Raw genomic sequence first — 22,584 nt, 5'->3', positions numbered from 1 at the left:
AACTCTGTTTCATAGATCCAAGGAGAAGCTGCCACCTGGCTCACCCCACACACCCTTCTCCTTGGCCTCACCTCCCCCAGTTCCACTAGCACGACTACGGCCTCCTACCTGACGCTGCCCTCTTCCTTCACTCCCACTATTTGGCATAACACCTACCTCTACTTTCAGCAACAGCTGACACACACCCCACCTCCCAAATGCCTGGCACGGGGCTCTTCCTCTGGCTGCCCTGGCACTTCCAAACAGATGAGACTTAGATCTTCTGATCATGGAAAAAGGAGGCCTGTGCTTCTTTCTAGGGGAGTCACCAACAAGGTAGATGTGGTCCAGGAGTGAATTAAAAAACTTAGAGAATAAGCATCCTCATTGGAAGGGGACACCTGACAAGGGATTTACTCTTGCCTGTCCCCTTGGCACCACCCTGATCTCATCCCCTGATTGTAAGTGCCCTGCTACTCATGCTTTTGCATGGCTTTTGAGTCTTTTCTAGAGGTTCTTGGCTAATCAAGTCACAGCAATTTCTCAAGCTGCCACTGGGGACCATGTAAAAGACCATCCTCCTTTTAAGGGTTATAAATGACTGATTACCCTCTCCACTCCTCAGCCAGCAGATGCAGTCAGACATGACGACATTCCCCCCCCTGCCCGGCCCCCGGCCATTTATATCCCTTTAGTCGGGAATGATGAAGAAATATTAGGTCCTGAATGCTCTTCACACAGTTGCAACCATCTGACTGCTTTTCCAGAACCCAGCATCTTGCATGACTACAGCCCACTTTGCAACTGCCCTCCCCAATATGGCACAACCTCGACCACAAGCCCCTTCCCCATTCCCAAAGGGACAAAAATATAAAAACCCTGGATCTGTGAGCGAGCCTGCTCCTTCCCTCAGGACTGTGAGGAAGTGCCCACCTCCTCTGGCCCCAGGCCACAGGGGGTACCTGCTTAGGGTTAGTCTCTGCTTTAATAAAAGACCTGCTTGTTCTGTTGGGGTCGATTTCTTCTCTTTTTTCATTTTTTATTTCCTTACCGGTATACACTGGGTTTGGTCAAATTTGGGGCTGCTTCCAGTGAAGCTGCTATGACCACATGTGTATGAATCACACATCTTTGTCTCTCTTGGGTGGACAACTAGGAACAAAATGGCTAGGTCACAGGGGAGCTGTACATTTAGCATTTTAAGAAACTGCCTGCTGCTGTCCAAAATGGTTATGCCATTTTACTTTCCCACAGCTGTGTATGAGGAATCCAGCTGCCCCACATATGTGTTCATGCTTCCCCTGGTCAAGCATTGCTCCAGTTATCCTGAAGTGTTCCGTGAAGTAGCTCGGCTCTCCGGGTTCTCATTCACCCTTGTGTATCCTCTTCTTTCATAAGATGTTTGTTCAGATGTAGTGCTCATGCTCTTTATTGGGTCATTTGATTTTGTATGATTGGATTTTAAAAGTTCTTTATATATTTTGAATACATAAAATCCTTTATAAGATAACATGATTTGTAAATATTTTCTTCAGATCTGTGGCTTCCTTTTTAATTCCCTTAATGGTGATATCATTTTGTTTTGTTTTTTGAAACAGTCTTACTACATAGACCAGGCTGGCCTTGAATTCATAATCTTCCTGCCTCATCTCCTGAGTTCTAGAATGACAGGCTGTGATAATATGGCTTAATAGTGCACTTTTGAAAAGACAAATTTAAATTTAATTATCATTTAATTTAATAATTAAATTAAATTAAATTTTATTCATTATTTTCTCATTGTGCTGACCAAAACCCAACAAGAAGCAGCTTAAAGGAGTAAGGCTTTACTCTGGCTCAGGGTTTGGGAGAACCATTCATCATGAGCAGGAGTGGGAGTTGGCTGGTCACATTGTGTCTGCAGTCAGAAAGCAGAATGGCAGATGCTCGTACTCAACAGGCTTTCTCCTATTCTTCCTATTATTCAGTCTAGGTCTCTAGCCTTTGTGATAGTGCCACCTGCATTAAGGTGGGTCTTCATTCCTCAGTTAAGCCTCTCTGGAAATGCCTTCAAAGACAGCCACAAAGGCATGACTCCTTGGTGAGTCTAAATTCAGTCATGCTGAAAATGAATATTAACCATTGAAGTCTACCTCTTGTCACCTTGCTACTGAAAATCATCCCATCTGTATTAGTCACTTTTCTATTGCTGTGATAAAACAGTGACCAAGGGAATTTAGAAAAAGAAGAGTTTATTTAGCTTACAGTTCCAAAGGGGCAAGAGTCCATCATGGCAGGGAGGTGTGGCAGCCAAGGTGGATAGAGTAGGAGCAGAAGCTAAATGCTCACATCTTCAATCAGGCACAGGAAACAGAGAACAACTGGAGATCCAGCAAGGCTTAAGAACTCTCTAAGTCTGCCTCTAGTGATGTGCTTCCTCCAGTGTGGCCATATTTTCTAAGACCTCCCAAAACAGCAGCACCAACTGGGACAAAATACTCAAATACTTGGAGCCTATGGGGAACATTCTCATTCAAGCCACCATTCCATCTCATCTCTGGTCCTCAAAGATGCATAATTCAAAATGCATTTAGTTAATCTCCAAGAGTCCCTTAAGTCTTAATATTTTCAACATTGCTCAAAAATCTCAAGTTTAAAGTTTCTTCTGAGACTCATGCAGTCTTTTAACTCTGAGCTCCCTGCTCCCAGAGATACATATTTCTAATATACAATGCACAGGGTAAATGTTCTTATTCCAAAATAGAAAAATGGGGGCCTAGCAAGGAAAAGTCAGATCAAAGCAGGAGCAAAACTCAGCAGGGCAAACATCAAATGTTGCAGCTCCATGTCCAACATCTGAGGCTCGTGATGACTGCCTTTCAAAGGGCCTGGGTAGTTCCACCCCCCAGCTTTGTTGCCTGCAGTACGTGTTGCGTCTGTCTTGGATTGTCTCTACTTGGTGCCCACAGCTTCCCTTGGTAATATCTCATGCTTCTGGCATCTCCATTGCAACTTAGATTTTATCTTCACAGTTTCATACTTAGCTTAATCAGTGTTATGGAGAGATACTGATTCTGCTTCATGCTGCCTGACTTCTGTGGCTTTCCAGATCCTTGGTGCAAGCCTCTGTAAGCCCCTCACTGTTGTACTTTGCATGCCTGAAAAACCAGTACTGTATGAACAATGCCAAGTTCTGCTGCAAGCTTGAAATACAGCCTGGCCTCCTTGAATCACAGTTGCAAGACCCTCTGTGTACCTTTTAGGCTGAACCTGGAAAGTGACTTCCTTATGGTGGCCTACTCAAGCTAGAGGCTTTGATGGTTATCTTTGCTCAAACACTCTGTTTTCAAATGAAAAAATATTTCCAAATGCCTTTGAATTGTTATACTCCAGAGTTTTTGATGAATGGAGTCTTACCCTCAAGTCACTTTTCCTATTGTTCTAGTGCAAGGTGAAAGTTTCTCTCCCTAATTGTATTAATCTCTTTAACAAATACAGTTGCTTTGTTAAAACCCACTTTGTTTGCTTTTTCTGAAACTTAACCAGGCCTGTATCAGTTACTTTTCCGTTGCTGTGATGAAACACCATGACCAAGGCAACTTATAGAAGGAAGAGTTTATTTGACTTAGGGTTCCAGAAGAAGATGCTACATAATGGTGGAGGAGGCATGGAGGCAGGAGGGGAAAGCTGAGAGCTCATATCTTCAATATTGGGCAGGAAGAGAGAAAGTAAATTGAAAGTGGGACGAGGCTATGAATTCTCAAAGCTTGCCCCAGCTATGTGCTTCCTCCAGCAAGGATGCACCTCCAAGGAAGCTCATGACCCACCCCAAAAGCACTACCAACTCACAAAGTGTTCAAATACTTAAGCCAGTGAGGAAACCTCCCAGCCAAACTACCACAAAGCTGAAGTGATTTCAATATAAGGGATTTATAACATGATTCTATTAGGAACTCTGATCTTGATTTTTTGTTTGTTTGAACTTTATGCCAGGATTTCTATTGTTATTATTATTATTTATTATTATTATTATTGTTATTATTATTATTATTCTGGTCTAATGTTCTCTCCTTTAAAAATGTAGACAATTGACCCTAGCATTCAAGATCCCCACTTATAATCTGGCCCTTTGCCTGTCTTTCCACCATACTCTAAGCAACTAGTGTCCAGATTAGCAGGGACCTTCTAGCCTGCTTGTGGGCCCTCTCCTAGTGATAGCTCCTCCTTTCTTGTATTCTTCCTGAGATACCTCTACTCCCTCCATTTAAGGCTGGTCTCAAATGCCACCTCTTCCACAAAGTCTTCTCTGATTACCTGAGCTGCTTGGGTAGGTTCTCCACCCACTCATCATCCCAGAGTTCTCATCTTCCCACATCTGGCATGAGAAACACTGGATGGAATTAACAGCAGATTGGTGGTTACAGAAGGGCATAAATTCAGGGAATTTGATAACATAAAAACATATTCATAAAATGAAAGAAATAATAAAATTCAGAGAAAAGAAAAGTCAGGGAGGAAAGTTAATGCACGGGACAACTTCAAGTGGTGTCAGATATATATAATTGGGGAAATAATGGTTGAAGTTTTTCTAAATTTAAAATTATATAATCCCAACAAGAATGTCAACAAACCCTCAAAATAAGAAACACCAAGAAATTTACAATAAGGCATATTTTAATCAAATGGCTTAAACTAGCGTGTATGGTTCATCTGCCAAAGGCTCATATGTTGAAAGCTTGGTTCCAAATGCTGTGATATTAAGAGTTGATGAATCTTTAAGAATTAGTGGGGCCTTTAAGAGTTAACCAGGTCATGGGAACAGCATGCTTGGAAGGAATTAACATAGCTCTCACAGGTCTAGGTTAGTTCTTGCAAGAGCAGGGGATTACGAAAGAGTGTCCCTTGGCCAATCCCCACTCTCTTGATTCTTCATTTGCACATGTGCCCCTGCTACATGCAGCCGATTGCCCTTCCATTTCTGAACCATATTTTTGTGCAAGCATAGACCCTCTACTGGAAGCTAGTGTGCTACCATTTGAACTTTGCTGCTCTCAGAGCTGTTGGTCAAACAAATCTCTTTCCTAAAGCAGCAAGCATCAGGTATTTTATTACAGAAATTCAAAACAAGCCAAGACTCTGTGGCAAAAATGATATTCTTTTTTATTTTTTTAAGCAGCCAGAGAAGACATATGTACATAAATTACAATGCAACAAAATGTAGAAATGCAGCAGACATCACACTGAAGACAATGCAAGCAAGAAGACAATGGAGTAACACTGTCATGTTCTGAAAAGCAAAACCAACCTGGAATTCTATGCTTTTAGAAGATATCATTTAAAAACAAAGATGAAATAAAGATTTCATCACATACATTAAAGCTGAGAGATCTCAGCATCAATAGACTCATTATAGGAAATATTAAGAGAAATAACTCTAGTGGGTGGAAGGGAATTATGTCAGTGGAGACTGGATCACCTAGGGAAAGCTGCAGGAATGATAACTAGATAAGAACGTGTCTTTTCTTACTACTTAGGTCATTTGCACATTATATTTGAAAAGATAACTGCTCACCAGGCGTGGTGGTGCATGCCTTTAATCCCAGCACTGGGAGGCAGAGGCAGGTAGATCTCTATGACTTCAAGGCCAGCCTGGTCTACACAGTGAGTTCCAGGACAGCTGGGGCTACAGGGAGACCATGTCTCAAACAAAACAAAAAACAAAACAAAACAAAACAAAAAAAGTAAAGAAAAGATAACTGTCTGTTTTCATGATGAAACTCAAGACAAATGGCTTTATTCCTGTATAGGCAGAAAGCTTGCCTTAAGTTGTGTTCCCTACCTGCAAACTCAGCAACCCCCTGAATGCCAGAGAGATCAGGTATCAGTAGTACCTGTGTGGGCACATAAGAGGTACTTGTTAAGTATTTGTTGAAAAAATGAGTGATGACATTTGTTAATTAAAAAAAAAACTGTACCCATTTAAATAAAAAATAACAGGGTATTAAGGGAGTCACTGTATATACAGAAGTAAAATTTCTGCCAGCAGTAGCACAAAGGCTGAGAAAGGAGAAATGGAAACCTCTTCTGAGGTTTTACACACAAGGTATAGCAGCTGAGCTAGACACGTGCACACAAACGCAAAGCTAGCCTCAAAAGCCTAAACAAGACTTATCGCTCATAGCCAATAAAGGAGATTAAATGGAATCATAAATTCATTCAATTAATTAGAACAAAGAGAAAACAGGAGGAAAAGGTAACAAAGTCAAACAAGGAGAAATAGCAAGGTGATAGATTTAAACACAGCATGCTGATAATCACATTAACTGGAAATGGCCTAAAGTCATAAATTCAAGCAAATGTAGTAGGCTTTTTAAAAATTATTACATATTTTTAAAAATGTTTTATTTATTTGTTTTTATTATTTTATGTATATGAGCACATTGCCTGTATGCATTTAAGTGCACCTGTGTCATGCAATGCCTGTGGAAGCCAGAGGAGGGCATTGGATCTCCTGGAACTGGAGTTACAGTTGTTAGCCATCATGTGGGTGCTGGGAATCAAACCCAGGTCCTCTGCAAGAGCAGCCAGTGCTCTTAACTGCTGAGCTATCTCGTCAGCCCCCCTTTTTTGTTTTTTTGAGACAGGGTTTCCCTGTAGCCAGATGGCCTGGAATTCTCTATGCAGACCAGGCTGGCCTTGATCTATCTCCTCTGTCTCCTGAGCGCTGAGATTAAAAGTGTGAGCCATCTCACCTGACTCTAACAATTATTTAAAAAATTTATTATTATTATTATTATTTATTATTATTATTATTATTATATAGTGTCTAAGTTTAGGCATGCATGTACCATGACACATATGTGGATATCAGAGGATGTCTGGGAGTCAGTTCTTGCCTTCCACTTTGCTGAGACAAGGTCTCTCTTGTTTCTCCCATTGTACCATGTACTACAGGCTAGCTGGCCTCAGCTTCTAGGAGATTCTCTTGCCTCTGCCTCTCATCTCACTGCACGAGTGCTGGGATTTCAGATGCATGTCACTGCATCTGGTTTTTTACGTGGATTCTGAGGTTTGAACTCAGGTTGTCAGGCTTATATAGCAAGCTTTTTGACCTGCTGAGCCTTCTTGCTGGCTTAAAATGTAACAGTTGGGGAGTCTGGGTGAAAAGTATATGGGATCTTGAGGTGATTTTTGTGATAATTTTTCCATAACTTTGAAATTATGTATTTAAATTTTTTAATTTATTTATATTTTATGTATATGAGTGTTTTGCCTGTAAGTATGTGAGTTATGTATGTGTAATGCTTATGGAGGTCAGAAAAAGGCACTGATCCCCTGGAACTGTAGTTATGGGTAGTTGTTAGCCACGATATGGGTTCTGGGAACTAAATCCAGGTCTTCTGCAAAAGTAGTCAGTACTCTTAACTGCTAAGACATCCCCTTTCTTTAAAGTCCTATAAGACTGAGCTTCAGCAGAGTCAAGAGACCTATTGTTCTCTGACTTGTCTGAGCCTGTTTTTGTGTGGGAGGGATCATAGGGGGTTAGTGAGAAATCCTTACTCAAAAACAGCAACAACACCTGCTGGGCTGGTGCCTTTAATCCCAGCACTCAGGAGGCAGAGCTGGTAGATCTCTGTGAGATTGAGGCCAGCCTGGCTTATATGAGCTGGAAGCCAACTGGAGGTATGGGAGACCTTGCCACAGAACAAAACAAAACAAAACAAAACAAAATGAAAAAAGGACTGTGCCTAAGGTATGATACCTGAGGTTGACCTCTGGCCCTATGCACACACTGTACACATACACATACTAACATGTGCACATGTGAACATCTTATACACACATATGCATAGTCCCCTATGATCCTAGTGATTTTCCTATTTCCACCTCCTCAGTGCTGGCATTACAGGTGCACCCCACCACACCTGCCATTTTTATGTGGGTTCTGGATCTCGAACTCCTGTCTTCATGCTTGTATGATAAGCACTTAATAATTGAACAATCTCCTCAGGCCCTCGGTTCATTTATTCATCTGAAAATGGGTACAATAAAACTCACCTCACAGGAGGATTGTGAGAAGCATGCAAGCATGCCAAGCCTGGCAAGTCACTAGTGCTCAGTCAAAGGCATGGTGCTCAACAGCTAGGACAATCATGTCCTTGAGTTCATTTCACTACAGGGTACACTGAGAGGGATCCTGCGCCACTGCCTTATGTTCTAAGGCCAAGGGCAAGGCAGAATAATGCCACAACTGGCCACTGCTTAGCTCCTGGTCCATTGCTGCCCCCTGTTACCCCCAGAGGTGTCCTTCATTATGGCTTTCTCTGAGTCACTCAAGCTGACTAGGCCTGTGGTGTTGTTGGCACTGTGTTTGGGGAAAAGGGAAGTAAAGGCTTCAGAACAAAATAATTTCTAAATTTCCCAAGACTGAAAAGCAATTTAGTATCTGGGGCCCCATGGGGACGAGCTAGGCCCTCCAGCTCTAGTCACTGGAGTCCCTTGACATTCTGGTAATTGTGGACCAGAAACAGAGTGTATGCTCAGGAAAAGGGGTGGTTCTTGCTGGAGCCCAAGTTCTAGGTGTGGTGTGCAGGTCAGAAATCTGAAGGTGCTGCCTCTGACCTCCAGAAACACAAAAGATGAGTATCCAAAACTTAGGCATCTCCAAGCCAGCTCCCCAGCCAAGCCACAGTGCTGTCAGCACAGTTCAGATGCAGCTCTGGGAGCTTTGATTAGACAGTGGAGACTATGATGACAGAGCAGGGGGCGGCTGTGATCACAGGGTGGGGTAAGTTCTGTAACAGCTGGGAGTGTTCTAGAGGTTAAGGGGCTACAGGAAGAGTAGATGAAGTAGAAGATTCTGTTGGATGGAAACAATTGCTCTCTCTCTCTCCCTCCCTCTGTGTGTGTGTGTGTGTGTGTGTGTGTGTTCTTGGGTGGTAGGGAAAGATTATTTTTCAATCTTTGACAAGAGCCATAAAGTCCTTTATTTACTGTTGTGGTGATGATGGAATGAGGGCCTCATGCATACTAGACATGCATTGTAGGACAGGGACACGTAACGAGGTAGCCTTGTGTCAGACACTCTAACCTTGTGCAACTCCCCTTCCCTTTGGGGCCTCAGTTGTCCCCCCGTACCTCAACCCTGGCTGTGCATGTTTGTCAGCTGTTATCCTCTCTCCTGTCACATTGAAGCATAGAGGCTGTTGGCTAAAGGAGTGGGGATCAGGCAACAGTGTTCAGAGGGACTTCCTTCTCTATTTCTGCCTGGGATGCTTTTAAGACAGACTTGGGCCTGTAGTCCATCAGATTCTTTCCCATGGTGGGGAGGTCTTGTGTTTTCTAGGGATGGAAAGTGGTGTTGAGGGAGGAGGCAGATGTGGTGTGGTGAGAAAGTTGGCAGTCAGCTTTCCAGCACAGCCCTGAGGCTGCGTGTTGACAGACTCTGACACAACCCTCCCTGGTCAGGCCCCTCTGCACCTCCCATGCTGAAAGTGGGATAGAAGTGTCAGTTACTATGTGCTGGCACTAGGAGGGCCCAGAAGGGCAAGTTCTATCTTTTAACAGAGCAAGCCCTTGCTGCAGAGCTTGGAAGGGGCTTGTGCATGTTAGAGGCAGAGCTGAACTCATGTCTACCTGGCTGTGCCATAACCATGCCCTGCTGGACAAACACATTGTATTTTCTTCCAACACCAAGGGAAAAGTTTCAAAATCAAAACAGAAATAAGTCCTTTATGTTATAGGTCCCGATAGTGGTTTCCCCTGCCTGGCAGAAGCTTAGGTGTGCCTATAGGTTGCTGGGAATGCAGAAGTCCTGGGCCTGGGCACTTGGTAGCAAGCAGGGTGTGGCAGTTGGTACAAAATCGACAAACTGTATTGATGGTATGTGTACACTATACTTCAATAAAATGATCTCTTCTAAATACTGAACCAGAGAGAGGAAAAGGCACATGTGGTTTAGCCACTGTTCAGCAACCCCCTGGGGCATGTGTCCAGCAACCCTAGCTGTAACCATGGAGGGGAAAATGTTTGTGGGCTGGCCGTTGGCATGTATTGGCAGAGCAAACACACGAGCCTCCTTGCACACTGTCCTTTATGTACACAGGGTGTTAGGCCAGGCTCAGCGAGTTGCACTTCATGGTAACAAAGACAACAATGCCACCATCTCGTAGTTGTCAACAGCATGGCTGCACTTGAGTCTTTGGTCCAATATTTGCCCAGCCAGAGAAGTCACATCTACTTTGCAATATTGACTTAGATTCATTACTCACCAGAAAAGGCCAAGAGCGCAGGCCTGCTCGTACTGTGGCCTCTGGGAGTCCCAGCCCCAGGGGCTTGGCTCCACAACTGTTGTCCCTGGCTATCTTGCCCATGGCTCCCGGGGGTCAACTGTGCACCTGAGTGAGGAACTTCCAGATAGTTGCTAAAGGGAACCCAGAGTCCTCAGTAATGCAACCTGCACATTTTGGGAGAACTAGAGTTGGGAAAAACGAGTTACAAAGTTCATATTCTTGAAGCTTTCAGGAAATAGCAACCAAAAACTTTTCATAAGAAAAAGACATTTCTTTTCCATAAATGGTGGGCATCATTGTAGTCCCCTGTTGGGGGTTTTTACTTCTTCCAGTTTTTTCTGAGTGAGATACTCCAACTCTGACAAGTACAAGGGACTGCGGTTACCCAAACTTTGTTGTCAAGGGAAGTGGCCTTTGTAAACTCCAGGGTCTCAGGCCCAGCCATGACCTGTGACCCCCTTGCTCAGGCCTTTACCATTATCTGGAGAAAGCGAGGGGCCAGCCTGCATCAGCTGGACAACTGAGGGTCTGGATTCACTGCTTGGGGCTCTGCTTTTGGTGAGGGGTTGACCCGAGCTGCAGGTGCTGTGTCGTGTCCCCAGGGCACCTGTCTGCCCAGTCAGGTGGCAAGGAGCTACCACATGCCCACTCTGAGGGTGTTTTTCTTTGCCCCCTTTTATCAAAAGAGCTTTGAGTCCTCCTTGCCCTGTCCTCTCTCTGCCTCCGGGGCCCACACAGTCAGCAAGGCCTCCACAACCATTAATTTAGCCAATTTCCTGGGCCACACCATCCCCCAGGGACCCCACTTTGGTGGGCAGCAGCGGAACAAGACTCCCTGCTGTTTCCCTTCCCTTTTAATTACGTGGGGACAAGCTTCCTTGGGCTGACTTTGCGAGGCAAGCCCCAGGCCGGCCTGGCTGCCCTCCACCAAACAATGCACACATGTTCCGGAGAATTCCCTCCTCGCCTAATCCGGGCTGGGAAGAAAAGGGCTTTTCTTCTTCTTGTCAAAGGGGATCTTCGATGCTAAGATACCATTTTGTGTCTCAAGTCATGTCACTGGACTTCTGCCTCAGCCTGGCTGCCTGCTCTTTAGAAATGAAAGACACAGTCCTTGATTCACCTCGGGACAAGTGCCCCCCCCCCTCCTGAAAATAAAAGGAGGCCGGGGGCCAAGGGAAGCAGGGAAAGCGCCCCACTCCCACTGTTCCTTTCTCATCCTGGCAACCTCGGCTTTCTGGACTGTTTGCCCAAAGGATGAGTAGCGAGGGCTGAGCCTCACCTGCTGATCTCAAGGGTCATGAATATTCTTATAATCCCCAAAGAAGGCCTTTCACTGAGGAGACTGCCCAAGAGGCCTTGAGCAGTGCCATCGCTTCCACCGCCGCCTGGCTTCCTTTGCTTCCTTGCTTTGCTGCCTAGGGCGGCTCTCTCCTTCTAACCCTTGGCATGGCTGGATGGAGAACCTGGTCGTCTCCAAGCTTTGCTATACCGTTTTCTGTCACCAATTCATGTTCCTGTTTTACAGATGAATTAAAGGAAATAACAAGGAAGTCACAGCTTTGCAGTCTGCTGTGTAGAAAGTGGCTTCAGGACTGAGAACAGTCTGCCCCATCCCTCCCTGGTGGTGGCTCCCAGTTACATTCACAGGTCATCTCAGGTGATACAAGGATTTGAGGGAGATGCTGGAATTGCCCACAAAAATTCAGACAAAGAAATCCAAGTAAAGTAGGGGGAGAAAAGGGGGAAAAATTTAGTATCATACATGCAACATATGAAAGGAAGGTTCTGCATGAGTGCTAGACAGGAAGCTTCTTTTGGGTTTTCCTAGCAGCAAAAGAAAATGGAGAACAACGCTCTGCTGAAGGTGGGAACACAGGACCAGCTCAGCAGCATCTGCTCTCCCTAGACCTGGCCTGAGACACCTTTATCAACCGTGGGACTGCCAACAAAAGCATCATGGTCGTCCTCTTGTATTAAAAAAAAGTATTGAGCGCCCTGAGTGTGTGTTGATTTTTGTCTACTGATATTTATCCTATTAGGAATTTAAACTGAGCTCACTCATTTATTTAGAAAATAATATGTTACTATAACAAAAAAAACACCTCTTAGGAAAAAACAGATGTAGTAGTAAGAACAGCCCTGTTTCCATTGTTGAATTCTCTTTCATTTCTGGCTTGGTAGCAGGTGACTGGCATCTTCGTGCTCTGTTGCAGTATGTTGCTTTTTCTGAGCATATGTAGAAAACCCGGTCTCACATAGATGTGTAATGAGAAAAGAGTGTTAGCAGATTTTTCAGGTAGTTGTGAGATCTTCTGGAATATTGCACAACACCTGGCAAAGGTTAGCTGCAGTGTGGGAAGCTACATGTCCCCTGAATGTCTCATATTCTATGCCTTACACTCCAGGGCTCAGTCCCCATTTGCAGTGATCTTTATCCATGTCTGACCTGGTGCCAATGCATTAGCTGTTTGGAAAATGGGTCATGTAGGTCTTTAACTGCTGATTTTTTCATTCTACAATGTCAAGAAATCAGTCATTCCTGTCATCAACCATATCATCAGAAACACACCGGATCAGGTATCAGGATCACAGGTATTATTATTGGTAACAAATACAAAAAATTGTTTTATTGTTATTCATGTGCATATATGTGTGTCACTATGCATGAGCCACGTGTAGGTGCTTGAAGAGGCCACAGGTGGCACGGGACCCCCTGGTGTTAGACTTACAGGTGGTTGCGAACTGCCTGATATGGGTGCTAGGAACGGAACCCAGCTCCTCTGGAAGAGCAGCAAATGCTCTTGACTGCTGATCAGTCTCTGAAGTTGTTTAAAAAACTTTAAATTGCGTTTTTATTTATTTATTTATTTTTTCTGTGTGCAGGTGTGGTCAAAGGACAACCTTCAGGAGTCAGTTCTCTTTCCACCATGTGGGTTGATACTGAACTCAGGCCATTAGGCTTGGCTGCAGGTACCTTTACCCACCTAGCTACCTCACTTATTTTGTGAGACTGTCTGCCATATGACAAAGTGTGAATCATGACAGTTTGTCAGTTATTCTTTTAAGCAAAATGATATTCCTTGAAGAAAATTGTAATTTAGGCCCTGTGATGGTTTGAATGAAAATGTCCCCCAGAGGCTCCAAGTGTTTGGACATTTTGTCCCCACATGATGGCACTGTTTTGGGAGGTTTTAGAAGGTTTGGCTGTCCTGGAGGAAGCACGTCACTGGGGGTGGGATTAGAGAGTTCTTAAGCCTTGCTGGATCTCCAGTTGCTCTTGCGTCCTGTGCCTGTGTGATGACGTGAGTTTCACTTCTGCTGCTCCTGTTCCAGCCACCTCCAGCCACCATGCCCTCCCTGCCATGGCAGACTGTAATTCCCCTGGAACTGTAAGCTCAAATAAACTCTTCCTTCTATAAATTGCTTAGGTCAGTGTTTCTATCACAGCAACAGAAAAGTGACTAATACTGGTCCGAAACCAAGCAGTTAAGAGTAGATCTTTTCCTCAAGATCGCCATATTTTGTTTGTAAAGTATTTCATGTGACTTTCCCAATTTGTCACATAGCCTTTTTTAAACGTTGTCCTGGCAATGTTGGCAAAGTGACACAATGCCTGCTAATGTAGGTTGGTGCCTTGACTGGGTTCATGCTAAGGCTCCAGTGTTCCCATCATTGCTTTTGCTCAGACTGTGAGAAGGTAAATCAAACATTGGCATTGAAAACTGAGTCTGACCTTTGGGGCACTGAAAGAATCTTGAAGACCTGAAAGGGTCTAAATTTTATCTCCTGCTGGGGAACAAGAGAGCGGGCATCTATGATGGAGCAGCTCTGGGAGAGATCCTCCCATAAAAAATAAACTAAAATGAAGTTTTAAAAAGGGTACACTTTTCTTCTTAAAATGTTGTATATTTTAGTATAGCTGATAGCCATGGAAAAAGAAACACATCTATGCTGCAGTTGTAACTACCAGAAATTTAGTGCCAGAATCAAACTATTTAATTAAAATTTGCTATTTGATGCTTAATAATTGAATTCTATTCATCACAATGACTACCTTATCTGCCTGACTGACATATTTTATTTTTTATCCTTTTGAGACAGGGTCTCCCCATAGCCCCAGCAGACCTGGATCTCGCTGTGTAGACCAGGCTGGCCTCCAACTCACAGAGATCCACCTGTCTCTGCCACCCGAGTGCTGAGATTAAGGTCGTGTGCCACCATGCCTGGCCGAAGACAGATTTTAATCCATCAATATTCACATGTTTTGGATACTTCATTCTATCAGGGGGTGGCGATGGGGCTAGAAGATGAAAATGAAGGCCAGAGGCAATAATGGAGGTAATGCATGTGGGCCGGTGTGAGTGTAGAGACAGGAGGCTGTGAAAGACTGTATTGGTTCAAAGGATAGTAAGATAAAACTGTAGAGATAGGTGATCAGGTTTGTTGATTGTACTGTCCTGTGCAGTTAGGCATATCACAGTGCCTGATACCTAAACAATAAGCTTTGGAGAAAGGACAGGTTTAACGGAGGAAGAACTGGTTGCACTTTAGCTATGCTAAGTGTAAACTGTCTGGGATGTGCAAGATGGAGATAGGAGTCTGGAGTGTGGAAAGAGGAAGGGGATGGAGCTAGAGTTGAGTCGGGAGAAGACATGCAGGGAGGTGAGTAGCCATGGATGTGTGAGCTCTGGGGGATGCCAACACTCAGGAAGGCCTGTAAAGAGTACTGCATGTCAGTACCCACTTTGTCATTAGAAAGAAACCTGAGAGGAGGTCATGACACAGAATCCAAGAAATGAGGTTAGAAAGGAGAGTGAGAAATGTGCCACTTAGTACTAGAAGTCAGAGGAAGAGAGTGATGGAGAGGGGACAGGTGTACACCATGTGACATGGCCTCAAGGACCAAACAAAATAATAATGCTAGGGGGCGGGGGGGGATAGCAACATGGAGGCCAGTGGTGGCTTCAATGAGGGACAGTTGGTAAAATGGGGGTGGTATGCTGGGAGGCTAGAGCTGGTAAGGGAGATGGAGTGTGGGGTGAGTTGTGGAATGAGGATGACTTCCCTTCTGAGGAGCTTGACCGTGGATGAAGCAGAGGGAGTACTGTTTACATAAACATCCTGCAGGCTTTATAAAGAAAGAACGGGCCAACTTAACAGATGCTAGGATTCAGTGACATTTAAAAAGTTCATTTGCCTTATTTCTGGGTAACTGTATTCAGAGTATCCAGGGCACGGAAAGTTAAAGTAATGGTCTAAAATAAAAAGATTCCATCCAATGAACAGTACCCTCAAAAAGATAATGGCCAAATATCAGAGCCTTTTGTAAATAAGCAGCAATATGTTTTTTATCCAGAAACCTAAGAATGCCCATACCTCACACTGTTTGCTCAGGGATGAGGGTTCCTTCAGGCTGCTAATCAATGTCTTTACAAACCTCCCTTGTGCTCAGGCCTTTGCCCTTTTCTTCTTAACTTTCGGCCTCTCAACCTTGACACCCTTTGCCAATGGAGGCTTCTTCCTCTTGTCTTCTACTGGGCAACACAGGCCATTTATTGTGAAGAAATTTTTTGGCACAGCATGATTAACTTCAGAGGCATGGAACCAGATTTCCAGAGTGGAGATCCCAGTTTTGCTCCTTGCAAGCTGAGTAAACTGGCACTGCAAATGACATAAAAGTTTCATTCTATAGTCTGTAAAATGGGGAAGAGGACAGGCTGTGGGAATGAACAGTATTCATGTAGGCCATGTGCTTACAACAGTAAACTTACAACCTGACAATCAGCACTGAATCAATATTAGCTATCATTAGTTAGCAGATTCCAGAGAGAAACAGCATATATCTGGTTTGGAGTGAAACACTGAAATACCTTGCCTGGCTTAACCTGAAGTCATTTCTCTTATCATCAGTAAAGATGGTGTGGGAAGATCTTCAGATGCCATGCTTCTCCATCAGAATTTTACAAGTGAACTGGCCTGGAAGCAATCTTGGGGGCTGTTGTGGTTTGGACAGGAAATGCTCCCCCTAGGCCCATGTATTTGAACACTTGACCACCCCCCCAGCTGTTGGTGCATTCTCGAAGGTTGTAGAACCACCAGGAGGCAGAGCCTTGTTGGAGGAAGTGGGTCATTAAGACTGTGCCTTCAGGTTTTACAGCAGCTCTCCTTGTCTACTGGCTGCTTCCTGATCAGCAACGCAGGTGACAGTCACTTCACCTTCCTCCTGCCATAGCATCCCGGCCCTGATAGATTGGGCATCTTCTTAAACCACGTGGTAGAATAAACTCTTCCTTCCTTAGGTTGCTTTTTTTCAGTTATTTAGTTACAGTGAGGAGGAAAATAACTTATCCCAGGCTATCCAGCTCGTTCTTTTATACGGGAGGAAGGGCTCTCATAAGGCTTAGTAAGATGGTGGAGTACCAGTAACACACACCTCTTTTGCTTCGTTTCCTGTGATCTGCCCTTGCTTTTCTGACACACAAGTCTGAACTCTGTGCACACAGTGGTTCCTTTCCCTTCTCAGCAGCGGCCTTCTTTCCTAGCTTAATCTCTCCAGGCAGCATGGCTCTTTTCGAATGAGAACTCAGTTGTGAGTCCTCAGTCCACTTCCATATCCTGAAAAGTTTTGACTTCGAGGTTTTAGGGGGACACTGAGGAGAATCGTCCTTTTGGGTAAGAGATTAGGAGTTATTGATGCCAGAGACAGACAATAGCGTGGGTGGGGGCTCCGAGATTTCAGGCTTAGTGGTAGTAGCCTGCATTGCTGATCAGGAAGTAGACAGCAGACAAGGAGAGCTGCTGTAAAACCTGAAGGCACACCACTCAGGCGGAGTGGTGGCAGGGTCCCTTCTTACAGGTTTCAGAAGGGGGAGGTTCAATGCATGAGTAGTCCAAAGTATGGCTGTTCCCAGGTAGCAGAGGAAGGGGAAGGGGACCTGCATTTCAAGAAGGAATGTGTGACCTTGAGGTTGGGGGTGGTGCTGTGCAGAGGAAGGGCCTCTTAGTTAATGTATATCCATCACAGCTACAGATGGCCATGGCCCAAGTGGCCTTCAGTCTGAGATCTAACGTATCTCCACACCGTACAGATAGATTAACTTTCACGGTGGGATGATGTGTAGTAGTAGCACAGCAAATATGAAATAATTACTAAGATTTGGGGCTGCCTTTATATTAGTAATTTAAACAAATGAAGTATCTTCTAACATTCAGAATTCATGAAAACATATGTGCTGGCATGGCAAGTGCTATTTTCCTGCTGAAGCTCAGCAGTGTGTCTTTCACTGAGAACAAGAGTCTATTTATTTTTATTTAGACAGGTTCTTTTTGTTATTTTTATGTGTATGAGTGTATTGTCTGCATGTATGTAAGTGCGCCCATGTCATGCATACCCATGAAAGTCAGAAGAGGGTGTTGGATCCCCTAGAACTGGAGTTATAGACAGTGGTTAGCCACCATATGAGTGCTGAGATTCAAACCTAGGTCTTCTGCAAGAACAGCCGGTGCTCTTAACTGCTGAGCCATCTCTCCAGCCCTGAGACAGGGTCTTACTATGTAGATTAGGCTGGTCTCTAACTCACAGACATTAGCCACATGCCCAGCAAAAGGCTATTATATACTTTGAGTATCTCAGTCAATCAAGGTTTTTCACTTAGCACCCAGTGACATATGTATTGCAAGTAGTACCACCATTATCTTGCTAAGAATACATGCACCTAAAAAAATTACCTGTGTGTATGGTCACCTGACCTTGTATGTGTGGTGGATAGATGTTGACAATGGATGCCTTCCTCTATTATCACAGCAAGTACTTTATCAACTGAGTTATCTCCCCAGCCTCTACCATCTTATATTTTGAGACAGGGCCTCTCACTGAACCTAGAGCTCAATGCTTCAGGGTAGCCTGGCTGGCCAGCAAGCTCTGGAATCTGACCGTCTCTGCCCCTCCCAAGTGCTGGGATTAATGTGAGCAGTTGTAGCTGACTTTTCCAGGGTGCTGGGATCCAAACTCAGGTCCTCATGCTTGTGCAGCCTGCACTTTACCCACTGAGCCATCTCTCCAGCCTCTGAAAACACATACTGCTTAAAAAAAAAAAGTCAAATAGCCTGTGTCATGAAAAAGCACTGTTGCCTTAGAATAGTAGAGCAGGCAAGGAATGCTCTGTGCACATGCCCAGCCCTTTCTGCACCTGCTCTTGTGGGCACTGCAGCCACAGTTATGGAGCTCCCACAGGCCTCATCAGCTAGCCAGCTGTGGCTTCACACAACCCGAGACAGTGGCCTGCTGGTAACAGGCTTAGAATGCCTACCAAAAGAAGGTGTAAATGTAAGAACAGCAGCACATTTAAAGTACCTGGGATACAGCAGGTATTGAACCCCTCTCCGGACCAGCCTCAAATAAGCTGCATCTCAAAGAGCAATTGGAAGTTTCATTATTTTCTGAAGGTCTATGGCACACCAAAGTCCAGCAAGGCCAGAGATGAACAAAAAGCTGTAGCTGAGATATAGTTTCACACTCATGGATGGGCAGCATGCTGGTTGTAGATACTTCTAGACTCATGCATGTGCTTAGATCTCAGAAGTGAGCTGCACACACTTAAAAACAGATTTCACATGAGTATCCTGATCCATAACCTCTCTTACAACATGTCTGGCTGTGGAGGCATGGACCTATGGCCTTGGGTTTGAATCTTCATGGAACAGAATAGAACTTGCCTGGATTTAGGAGACAGATTTTAACTCTAGTTGAGCAAACCACTTTTCTATAGGCATCTTCTTTCTGCAAAAAAAGAGCTATTGCTGTTCTAAAGCTATAGTCCATTTTTAGGTATTATATATACACACACACACACACACACACTATTGCTGTTCTAAAGCTATAGTTCATTTTTAGGTATACACACACACACACTCTTGTGATTCTAAAACTATATTCTATTTTTATGTACACACACACACCCTATTGCTGTTCTAAAGCTATAGTTCATTTTTAGGTATACACACACACACACTCTTGTGATTCTAAAACTATATTCTATTTTTATGTACACACACACACCCTATTGCTGTTCTAAAGCTATAGTTCATTTTTAGGTATACACACACACACACTCTTGTGATTCTAAAACTATATTCTATTTTTATGTACACACACACACCCTATTGCTGTTCTAAAGCTATAGTTCATTTTTAGGTATACACACACACACACTCTTGTGATTCTAAAACTATATTCTATTTTTATGTACACACACACACCCTATTGCTGTTCTAAAGCTATAGTTCATTTTTAGGTATTATATACACACACACTATTGCTGTTCTAAAGCTATAGTTCACTTTTAGGTATTATGGCCTATGTCACACATCCCTATTTCTCATGGTTTTTAATATTGAAAGAAAGGAGGCTAGAGAGATGACTCAGTGGTTAACAGCTTTTGTAGAGAACCTGAATCCAGTTCCCAACACCCACATCAAGCAGTTCACAACTGCCTGTAACTCCAGATCCAGGGTGTTCTGATGCCTCCAGCCCACACACAGACACACACACAAATATACACGGACACACACACACACACACAATGGCGTATACTAACACAAATACACACAGACACACACACACACACACACTATTGCTGTTCTAAAGCTATAGTTCATTTTTAGGTATACACACACACACACACACGAATTTTTCTAGTCACACTACTCTATTAAATTGGGTAGTATAAGGAAACATACATGTTTGCACAAAATTATCCAAACCACAGGCATCAATACATAATAAGAGTCATGATGATTCAGAAAGGAAAATACTACTAAAAACCTCCTGTATGCTGGAATACATGGCAAGACTTAAGCATCCCAGCAGCAGATGTCGAACACACTGCTGTTCCACACATCCATCTGCTCTAGAAAGTTCCCCATTTCCATAGTCTCATCTTGTTTCTGAGGTTGAGTGTGCCACGCCTCATCTGCGGAGGCTTTCTGCTTGGTTGGCCTCAGACAAAGTTACCATTAACTCCCCAACCTGCAAGAAAATGATTTGACACAAAGGATTCCAAAATGTCCTCCTCTCCCCCTACAAGCCTGCAAACAAACGGTACAGGAATGAGGTCAGAAAGGAATCCCCCGCCTACCAGGCTGCTGAATTCATTTACCTACCTCAGTGCCCATTCAGAGAAAGGGGTGGGACAGGGAACAAGAGATGCTTGGAGGCCAAGTGGAGTTTGGGGGTCGAGCGCTACATTACAAGATTTGACAGGCCTTTGCCAGCCTTCAGCTTCTTTGTGTCTTGCACATAATAGAGAAACACAAACTGAGCAGCACACGATCTGTGGTTACACCCTTGGACACAGCACACTCTTTGCAAATGCTAATAGTATTGTAGCATCCTGTCACCCTGTTACACAAAAAAGGATGTTGATTTTCACATGAACCAGAACAGGCTCATTGTACACAAGTTTGTGACCAACTTGTACTATCTGCACATCAAAAGCCCAGCCAATCATAGAGCACACAGCTGGCAAATCGCACCAAAGGGGGCACCCATCAGGGAGAACATCCCAGTCCCGATGCCTCACTCCACATGAGTAAAATTAGTTCTATGATCTTGATTTAGCGATGACCATAGTAATTAGTATAATAGGCAAGAATGTAAATGTGTCAAGATGTTTTGAAAGTGAAATCTGAATGTAGAAAAATGGGAGGGATTTTGTGTTTGTGCTGAGACTCAGAGTGTCCGCAAAACACGCCTAAGATTTCTGCAGTAAAGTAGCCATTTCTATATTAATAACTTTGGGAAACTAGACATAGCTCAAAAAAAGATAATTAAAATATGTATGAGGTTTCTGGAAATAAATTTAGTTAATATTGTAAAGATTTTTGCTAATAACTTTTCCTTCAAAAGTGTTTTATTATAAGAAACAAAAAGGCAGCCAATAGGAGTACTCATGAAAACTAAATTTGGTCTCACAGAAAAGAAAAAAAATCAGTTAAAAAAAGTAGTCAGGTGCGGTGGCACACACCTTTAGTCCAGCACTTGGAAGGCAGAGGCAGGTAGATCTTTGTGAATTTAAGGACAGCCTGGTCATAGTGAGTTCAGGCCAACTAGGACTAGAGAGAACCTGACTCAAAAAAGGTGGGGGAAGGCTGGAGTGGTTAAGAGTACTGGCTGCTCTTGCAGAGGACCCAGGTTTGATCCCCAGCACCCACATGGCAGCTAACCACCATCCATAGTTCCAGTTCCAGGGGATCTAACACCCTCTTCTGACCTCCATGGGTAGCACACAACATGAGTACATTTACATACATGCAGGCAAAACAGTAATACACATAAAAATAATAAATAAAATATTAAAAAAGAAGTCTGTATCTAAAGAGGTTAACATCAAAAGATCAGGGTCTGCAGAAGTAAGAAACCACAAAGTTCTCATGCTGACTGCTAAAAAAGGCCTGGGGCAGACATGAAATCAGAATCCTCACCAGGACCGCACATCTCTGCCAAGAACTCTACTGTCGTGATCCAACCAGCTCTCATATAAATTTTCTTGAGCCATCTGTTATAAGATGACCAACGATTCTTGCACATTAGGTGAAATGTACCTAATGCGCTCCCAACACCATATACATGTTCACTTGGAAAAAGTGAAGAAGGCTCTTTTGGAAAGTGGGTTTGTGATTATGGGTTAACAAATTCTGACTTTGCTACTAAAGAAAGACCTTGTGCAAGTTACTTATGTTTTTCCTCCTCCACAAAATGGAAATTTTGCCAGTGATGGCTAAGAGGAAAAGACATATGGCCATGCATTTATTTAATGTTGCTCTCTGTATATCTGAGATCGTATTCTTATGCTGATTCTTGTACTTTACTATGCTTCAGGACAACTCATAGTCACTATGTAACACCTTCTTAGTAAATACTTAACTACACTGATAAAATAAAACTAAAATGGAGAACACCAAGGTGCCAGAAGCAAATATCAGTTATCTGGTGAAATATCTGTTAACCATTGTACTGGTGAAGCAGGAAATTATAGCGCGGAGGGTGTCTTAACCCTTGCCTGGTGTATTTGCTTCTGTAAACAGGCTGCCTACTTGACTATGAAAGGAATTTTCTGAAATGGCTTACATACATGTAGACATTTGTGTTGAAAGTTACGTGGGCTGTAGTCTAAACCCACCAATTCTGTACCTGTTGAAGAAATGATGTAAAAAGTCCCATAAAGGCCTATGGCTTTCTGTAATCTGGGTCTGAAGCTTCAGAGTATTGCTTGTCTGGATCCGCTTCAGCAAGAAAAAAGTGAGCTCTCCAGCTCTGTGGACTGATTTCTCA

This window comes from Nannospalax galili, unplaced genomic scaffold, assembly GCF_000622305.1.
Source record: "Nannospalax galili isolate Female #2095 unplaced genomic scaffold, S.galili_v1.0 scaffold599, whole genome shotgun sequence".
Taxonomy (NCBI): domain Eukaryota; kingdom Metazoa; phylum Chordata; class Mammalia; order Rodentia; family Spalacidae; genus Nannospalax; species Nannospalax galili.
This window is presented reverse-complemented; position numbering follows the sequence as displayed.